This window comes from Psammomys obesus, unplaced genomic scaffold (assembly GCF_907164565.1).
Source record: "Psammomys obesus unplaced genomic scaffold, mPsaObe1.curated_primary_1811, whole genome shotgun sequence".
Taxonomy (NCBI): domain Eukaryota; kingdom Metazoa; phylum Chordata; class Mammalia; order Rodentia; family Muridae; genus Psammomys; species Psammomys obesus.
Genome location: NW_026589772.1, coordinates 164,953 through 174,564, shown reverse-complemented (window position 1 = coordinate 174,564; position 9,612 = coordinate 164,953). Strand labels below are relative to the sequence as shown.

Genomic DNA, 9,612 nt, shown 5'->3' with positions numbered 1-9,612 from the left:
AAAATTAATTAATTAAAATTTTTTAATTAAAAAAATCTCAAAAATACACAAAAACCAAAAGTCATAATTTATATGGAAAATATGTAGAGAAAATAGAAATAAATAAATTAAAATAGAATTTAAAGAGCTCTTACACAAGATTATGAGATGAAGAATTTCCAATAATACCATTTTGGAAAGTCAATAATATTTTTGGAATATTCTGCTTTCCTTATAATCTGAAATTATATACTTATACACCTATCCATTATCCAACTAGTATGTTGATCAATGAGGATAAATTCTTTTGTGAAAATAAACAGAAGCATGGGAATTTGCATTTATTGTTTACAATTATACATTTGTTACTTTGTAAAGTCAACATTTTTTAACAATAGTAATTAAAGAAGATGAAATCATAAATTTGAGAGGGAGGATATCAGAAGAGTTATAGGAGATGGATAAATGTATGCAAATGATATAAATACAGTTAACATATATAAAATTTCTCAAAGAAGAAAAAATAATGTAAAAAAAGAATACAGAAAGCATTTCGTACTCTAATCCTTAAAAAAATAGATTATTTTTAATAAAAGTTGTTCCAGTAAAGATAAGGAAAATCACCAACTCTCTAATTTGTGTTTGTCAATCTGCTCTCTGGAAATACTTATACAAGCATAAAGTAGTTTGATTCACCAGCTTTTTACATGGTTATGTCTGCGAGAGCAAAACTCATAAACTAAAATTAGTGCTAATAGAAATAAAAAGTGAAGGAATCATAGAAAAATAGAGGCTTAAGGTTAAAGTAACATAGTAATCAGAAAAAATAAAGGCTTTGCATGATTCCCAACAGAGGGAGCACTATAAACAAATACCCAGAGGAGAGGAGAAGGGACATTTTAAGGCAGAGTTCAGAGAACAAGGTCCTAGAGTCATATGACCTAGTCATATGATCCTAGTCAGGATCTAATATGACTTCTGCTATGCATCTCAGCTGCATGGTTTACCAGCACTGATTTATTATTTAGGATATATATACATTTATATAAACATTTATATGTAAATATAGAAGCTACATTTTAATAGCTCAAAGAATACCAGTATGTCACAACACATACACAAATGGGTTCTATATTTTATGTTCACAAATAGCTTTTCAGGACAAATATTATTCCTTGCCAGTACATAAACATTTAGCATCATAATTTTCTGCCTTCTAACAATGGTGCTGCAGTCAAAATTTCTCATACTGGTTTACATGAATTAGCAGTATGTTCACACATATGGATTCATTGATTAAGTTGACTAAAATATTTCTGTAAGATAAATTTTTATGATAGAACTATAGAATAAACCATATGAGCATTTTATTTGTAACTGTTGATTCAGTATCCTAAAGTTTTACTCATATCACTAATATATGAAATACCTCTGGTCTATGCTTTAGGCTTCATTAAATCTTTTTATTTTTTAAGTTTTATCATTTAATTCTTTTTATACTGTAAGTGTAACACACTATATTATTTTCAAAGAATATTTGCATTGCTAAATAAATGACTATAGAAAATATTATCTCTAAATTGGCTAATTAATAAAATATCAAAACAATATATGCATTTTTCTTTCATAAGACATTGTTTCTACCATCTTCAGTGTAACAGAACTACTGAGTGTTGTAGCTTGGATTAGAATTCCAGAAAGTTTTTTGGGGGTATTCTTTCTCTCTTGTATACTTCAATTTGAGTTTCTTGCATGTACATACTCTGTGTTTGTGTGTGTGTGCATGTGCGTGTGTGTGTGCATGTGCGTGTGTGTGTGTGTGCGTGTGTGTTGCAGAATATTTGACCCCATTATGAACCCCAAAATTGTGAAACTCTGTTTCTTTGGTGTGGTTAATCACTATTACATACCTTTAATCCAAGAACTTTCTGTATACAGGATATAATTAAGCTAACCCTAGGTTAAGAGGTAGAGCAAGAAACCAGAGTAGTAGGGACTTTGAGTTGAAGGATATTTAAGCCAGCAGAGAGAAGAACAAAAAGTTATTAGCTTAAGTTCTGGCTTTAGTTTAGGCTTCAGTTCCTCATTTCCTTGGCTCTTTGAGCTTTGAACTATCAAGCTTTTGGCCTTGGTTTTGTTGTTGTTTGTTTGTCTTTTGTTTTGCTTTGTTTTGTTTTCCTTTTGCTCCTGGACTGTCAGATGAGCCTTTTGGTGTTTTGTTTTGTTTCATCCAGATCTGATCTGAGAAGGTCAGCTGGTTACTTTCTCTGTATCTCTTAGCTAGTCAGCTTTCAACCCAGCATCTGGCTCCTGAGTCTTTTTTGGTAATATAGAACTGTTGGAATTGTCTTTCTTTTAAACAACTTGTGTGTGTGTGTGTGTGTGTGTGTGTGTGTCTGTGTGTCTGTGTGTGTGTCTGTATGTTTGACCCAACCCACATGAATAAGGATCCTAAATGGTGAGGTTTTGGAGAAGAGCATTATGCGTTATATGAAAGACATAAATGAAATCTGAAACCAGGCTGTCTGTCTTGTATAAGCTAATGGCATATGTCAAGCATGTTTATCTTAGTATGGCATCTCATATATTATTTTCATGGAGAAAATCAGCAAAATACTAAGTCAAATAAAATTGTCAAAGATAACACAGGATACCTCAGCCACAGTTGTCTTAGAACTGATGAGGGTAAACTGGTTTCCCAGGAATGGAAACCTTAAATCCTTGGAGATACTAGCTCCGGCCCTAGAATTGACCTTGTTAAGTTTACCCAAGGTCAAGGATCCCCTTTGTCCTTTCATCAGGACATCTGAAAATTTCCTGGATCAGCATTTCTCTTACATATTTCTCTCTCTCTGTATGTGTGTGTGTGTGTGTGTGTGTGTGTTTCTGTGTATATAAACATATTTGACAAGAAAAGAGAGAAGGAACTTTGTATAGAGAAATGGGAGGGACTAATAGGACTTTGGTAGGATATAAAATAGAAGGTGGACCTAACATCTTATTCTATAGACACTTGTCACTCACAAGAGCTGTTGATGGAAACAACTTAAATATCCTTTAAGAAAGGAATACATAATAAAAATGTGGTACATATACATATTGGAATATTATTCAGTTTTTTAAAAATATTTAAATCATTTTTTTTCTTGGAGGAGATGTGCCTTTGGGGGTAGGTTCTGAGGTTTCAAAAGTCTGCTCTTCCATGTACTTGAATTCACAGATAACTCAATGCAATAGAATATGAAATACAGATTATTACTTTCTATAAGGTTAAATATGAGCTGCATGTAATGGTTTGACGCATAGATCCAACTACATGGAAGGATGAAGCAGTATCATCATGAGTTTGAGGCTAGTTTGTTCACAATGAGATTACGTTACAACAAATAAGCAACAAGAAACAAATAAAAGAAAATGAAGAAATAGAGAGATGGGGAAAGAAGGAAAGTAAGTAAAAGAAAGAGGGAAGAAAGAACAAAGGAGAGAGAGAGAGACAGAGAGAGAGAAGCAAAACCAAAAGGAGACAAGGTCCCAATTTCTGGAGACTGCAGGTTAGAGAAATCTTAAATTAGGCAGACAAAAAAAATAGAAATTGGATTAAAATGTTCTGTCTTTTTAGTTGTACTGAGTAAGCAAAATAAACTAGTCTGTAAATGTATGCTTTTATTCACCATATGTAATTATTGTCTTAGAGGTTTACTGCTTAATAAACTCACCCTTTCTAGCTCTTTCTGAAATCTGGCTGGCTGGTTCAACTCAGTTTTTCTGGCTCAAACTCCTCTCCAAGCTGACTGATTCAATCTTGTTTCTGTTGGCTTCTGACTGAATTACTCTGCTTGGCCTCTGACTAACTCTGGGATACTTCTGGATATTTCTTATCCTTTGGTTTCAACTTCCTCTGATGAACTGCACTGAACTTCATGAACTCAGAAAGTAACTCACCTCCACTGCACTGCATTCACTTCACTGACTCACAACTGACTGACTCAATTTTACTGCACTGAACTCAACTGACTGAATAGAACTAATTGGCTCTCTCTCCCTGCAGTACTCCTAAATAGACTGAGAGTTGGGCATAGCCTATCTCTGACTCATTTTGTCAAGCCTTTCTTCAATTCATCACTTTGTCTGCCCCTCAATTAGAAATCATTGCTTGGGGTTAAAGGTGTGTACTAAAGGTTCCAGCCAGAGGGATTAAAGGTGTGCATGAAAGGTATGTCTGCATTCCACCTGGATCACACAAACCTAGAAAGTCTTTGGATGTGATCAGAGAAGTCATGCTGTTGCACTAAAGTTTCTCTACACTAGTCTATGCCTATTGTTTCTATATCTGAGTTGGACAAAATATAATTTTAGTTATGAGTTCAGAAATAGCCACATACTGACCACTCAAACACCAGACTCAGACTGATGGAAGTTTATTTAACACTGAACAAAATCTGATCTGTCAGGGCCATAATCTGGCCAGACTACAATGCCAGTCTATTTCTAAGGCAGGTTTTTTTTTGTTTGAGAAACCATAATCAGGTAACAACCAGGTAATCAGGTATAGGAGGCAAGGGGGAAACAGCATTAAATCATTTTTACTAGCTGAACATAATTGGTTTTGTTCCAAGCATATTGTGTTGGATCTAGGTAGCTAGACAAAGCACTTTAAATTGATCCACTGGGATTTACAGTACTGGAGTTCTTGTTGTCTTTCCAGCTTTCTCCGAATAGGGAACATAGCAGGATGTTTAGATCTTTAACTCAAGCAGAACATGCATTTATCAAGTATTGTATTATTCTAAGAAGCAAGTATTGAACTATTGAATTGTATGCTGGTCTTAGGCAAGTAGGCCTGAGAACTTGAACTTAATTTCACCTAATGATCATAATGGAGACTTGGAAGCAAAATGGAATTGGATATGCTAAAGGCTACAGCAGGTGTTAACAGATGAGTGATAGTTATGCTAAAGAACTAAAGGAGATCCTCAACAGAGGAGTTATAGAGTTTAAACAGGTTTTCAACAATTATGTCGTAAAGTTATTGTGTAGATGTGGCTTAAAAATAAAGTATGAACAATGTATATTTTCTTTCAATTGTGTGTTTAAACTAGAAAGGGAATTCTCTTTAAGTATGGATAGTCATACATTGTTAATTAAATTTGCAAAATAAGTAAGTTGGTAATTATAAATTCTCCTGAGAGTGGAAGTGAGAAATTCTCATAAAGTTACAAAGAGAACATGTATTTCAAATTCTCAAGAGTTTTTCCAATCACTTTTTTCTGTACCTCTTCCTTGAGTTAGGATGAGAAGCATTCTTCTTAAGAGCTTACCCAAAAGCTGCTCTTACTATCAAAGAACCTGTCTAGGTGAGTTGTTACATGTGAAGTTCTGTCAAACCAAGTCAAGATCAAGACTTAAACAAGAAATCTGAGTTTGTGTTGCTTATATGTGTTCTTTCTGGAGGACAAGGCTTAAGCTCTCCATGTCTCATTTTCCTATTAACAAAATGGGTACAGGAAATCATGGTTAGTGATATGGCTATATGCATACATGATATACATACACATGCATGCGTGAATTGCTGTGTGAGAGGGGATTAATAAAAAAAACCATAATAATTAGGGGAATATGGAGGTTTCTAAAAGGAGCCAACCTAAGAATTCCTTTCTCTCCAAGGAACATGATAATCTTGATGAAATGCAGAAAATAATTGCAACCTTGTTGTTCCAAAATTAATTTTTACAGCAGTTATTTGTATTTTGCTATATGAGGAAGTCCAGGTGAATTCTTCTAGACTGGGCAGTTTATATATAATTTCCTAATTTTAGTGCTCCTTTTATCTTCAGTATAAAAACCATCTGGAAGCATTGAAAGAGAAAGGCGGCTGTAAGTTACTACAATTTTACAGAATAAAGAAATTGCTGATGAGTGAAGAAGAACAAAAGTACCTTTAACGGGAAAGATATCAGATAGAAACAAGTTTTGTAAGTACATGCATTTCTTTGTTCCAGAAAATCCCATGTGGCATTCATGTTAGAAATCTAATTATTTGTGACAAAAACAATTTCTTAACTATCTATTGAAAAATTATCTAGTAAGTCTGCTGTATGTGCATATGTTAAATATTTTGTCAGTAGTCATGTTATTAAAGTAGAAGACCAAAAAGGATACATGTTTAATGAATAAAAGAGAGGCAGATGAATGATAAACAAGTACACTATTATCTTATGTACCTTGGTGTTTCTGAGTAACATGTATAGATATGGCCTCAGACAACACAGTCATGAGGCCGTGTCTTCAGTTTTCACAGTAAGTAGTGATAGTGCAACTCTTTAAAAAAATTAGCACATGTTAAATAGGTCATCTGACAACTGCCTAGTTTATACCTTCTTTGTGTTAATAAGTAAACTTGCTTCCCTGTCATTCTCAAAATGACTCATCTAATCAACTATCTTCAAGCCCATGACAGCTCAGTATCCAAGTAGGTACCTTAGTAAGGGGAACAGGGATTGTCTCTGACATGAACTCAGTGGCTGGTTCTTTGACCACTCCCCTTGAAGGAAGAGCAGTCTTGCCAGGCCACAGAAGAGGACATTGCAGCCATTCCTGATGAGACCTGGTAAGCTAGGATCAGATGGAAGGGGAGGAGGATCTCCCCTATCAGTGGACTTAGAGAGAGACATGGGAAGAGATGAGGGAGGGAGGGTGGGATTGGAAGGGAATGAGTGAGAGGGCTACAGCTGGGATAAAAAGCAAATAAAATGTAATTAATGTGAAAAAAAAATGATTGCCCTTCATTTCAACATAGGCTAAGTTTGAGGACAGTTAAATAATACTGAAAGGCTCTTAACATGCTCTAAGTCTTATTTCATCCATAATGATACAAATAATAGTAGGGGTTATTCAACATAAGGATAAATCAGTCTTGCATTTGATAAAGCCTAATGCAAATGCTGTCTGTGTTAGAGGAAGTTTGACACAGCTAAAATTTGCATTAGTCATATATAATGAAATCATGCCCAATATAGTGGTCTTAAGGCCTGCAAGATCTGACACCAATCTGTTCTTGCTTACTCTGCCCAAGCCCATCACTCTCCCACCAGCCCAGGTCATTGACTTTAACTCTATTCATTCTATAGTGATTTTCCATGATGATATTTCTATCTGAAGCCTTAGAAATCCTTTTAGCTCCCTATTCACTCTCTTTAATAATAGTTATGATTTCCATCACATGTAGTTCTCTGGCTACTGTAAGGAACATGATTGTTTACTTAAGACTCTAAATTTGCCTAAGCTTGCCATATAATTTTCAGAGCTAGTACTATAAACAAATATGGTATATAATTCTACTTTAATTTCCTATCTCTTGTTTCTATGAAGAAAAGAAATAGCTTGATCTGTATTTCACACTATTAAATATTCACTTATTAGAGATAATGAATAAATACATAGAAATGGCCTCATAAATTAACTACTAAATTAATATTAACATTGTATTATATATATAGGTAACTCTCAGAAGGTACATGTGCATACACACAAGCATGCACACCATCTACAAAGTGATATAATTTCTTTAAGAAATTCATTTCATACTCATTGATAAGTGTACATACACTAGCCAAGATTGAGTAGGAATTAAACTGAGAGATTCAAGAACAGTTATTTAATGGTATATTTTGTTTAAACTTGACTTCATTAAACAATCCTTATAAGCTGTTGAGGTTAATTCTAATTTCGTTTCATAACATAAATGACATAGTGTGTTTTTCTTTTCTGTATACCATGTATACCATGCAGAAGTAATTCATATCACTAAAATTTTTTCTTTTATATAAAACTACAAAATAGCTTCTCATGAAGTTTACTATTAAGACCTTTTTTCCAGGTTAACTCAGCATTTCTGAACTCTCCAGCAGGATTCAAATGAAACAAAACAGAATGAATGTGACTGAATTCATCCTCATGGGACTAACACAGAACCTCCAGCTTCAAAGAGTTCTGCTTTTGGTGTTACTAATCACCTAGATCCTCACTGTCACTGAAAACCTGCTCATTGTGGGGACCATAGTCTGTAGTGAGACTTTAAACTCCCCAATGTACTTCTTCCTGGCTTTCTTATCTCTGATAGATACATGCTATTTATCTTGCACAATCCCTAAGATGCTGGCAGATTTGCTATCAGAGACAAAAAACATCTCATTCAATGGCTGCATGATACAACTTTTTGTCGAACATTTCTTAGGAGCTTCAGAGATTGTTCTCCTTGTGGTCATGGCCTATGACCGCTGTGTGGCCATCTGTAGACCTCTGCACTATGTGACAAGGATGAACCACCGCAATTGTTGTCTCCTAGTGGGGATGTGTTGGATAGTGGGCTTTCTCCATTCCTTTGGACAGATACTTGTTACTCTCTGGATCCCTTTCTGTGGCCCCAATGTCTTGGATCACTTCTTTTGTGACATCTTCCCCTTGCTACAACTTGCCTGCACTGACACTTTCCTTCTTGGTCTCCTGGTTGCTGCCAATGGTGGTGTGATCCCTGTGATCACCTTCACTATGCTGCTGATGTCCTATGTGGTCATTCTGTACTCCTTGAGGACTTACAGCTCTGCAGGGAGAAAAAGGCCCTCTCTACCTGTGGCTCCCACATCACAGTTGTTGTCTTGTTTTTTGTGCCATGTATTTTTATGTATATGCTACCAGTGACAACCTTTTCCATGGATAAAGCAATAGCAGTGTTTTATATTATTGTTACACCATGTTAAATCCTGTTATCTACACAGTAAGGAATGCAGAGGTAAAAAATGCCATTAGAATGCTATTAAAAATAGTGTAATTTTGAATAAAATGTGGCACACTATGGATATTGTCTTCTTCCCATATCCTTTATAAATTTGTGTTTCATCACAATAGTCCCCTTTATACTCGAGTGATAAATTTCAAGGCCTTCAGAGGATGCCAGTATGGTTTTATATACACTTATTTTATTTACAAATTAATCACACTAAGAAATTAAAAATAGTAATAAAATATGATATAGTAATATAATTTTGTGATTTGGAAATATTATTAACTAAAATAAGGGTTACTTTAAAATTTTGATCATTGTGATACTATGACAATGAATGTTAGAAAGTAAATACTCATGAAATGCTGAGGGCAAGTGGAGACTATAACAGAGATATGCAGAGTTGATGGGTAATTTCTGTTCTAAAAGTAACCCAGTAGGATGGTGTGAGGTTGGACAGCCATCTCCGTGACCTTCACAAGCCTGCAGAAACAAGATCCATGGGTAGCAAGGAAACAGTTTGGTTCAAGAAAACTTAGTATCTAGGATTGGTCCAAATTTGGAAGTCTGACTTCAAGTAGTTTATTTTAGTCATGTTTAAGCATGATACAACTTGGTAAAAATTTATTCCGATAATAATTAAGTCAGCCCTATATTCTCAACAAAGTAAACATAAATCTCTTTCAGAAACAACGTTAGGTAAATACAGGTCAGATATGACTATATTGAAACTTTTTGTAAAGTCCATAAAGATAGGATCTACAGACTGACTAAGAAAAACAAATTCATAATAATTCTTGGACATATTTGATATTTTGTTTTTAAAAATTATAGTGGGTTTTAAAAATTATAGT

At 34.5% G+C, this 9,612-nt stretch overlaps 1 pseudogene; it reads left to right on the top strand.

Annotated features, from left to right (window-relative positions):
* Window positions 1–7,881: 7,881 nt before the first annotated feature.
* Window positions 7,882–8,806, top strand: LOC129675407 (olfactory receptor 140-like; annotated as a pseudogene).
* The last annotated feature ends 806 nt before the right edge of the window (window positions 8,807–9,612 follow it).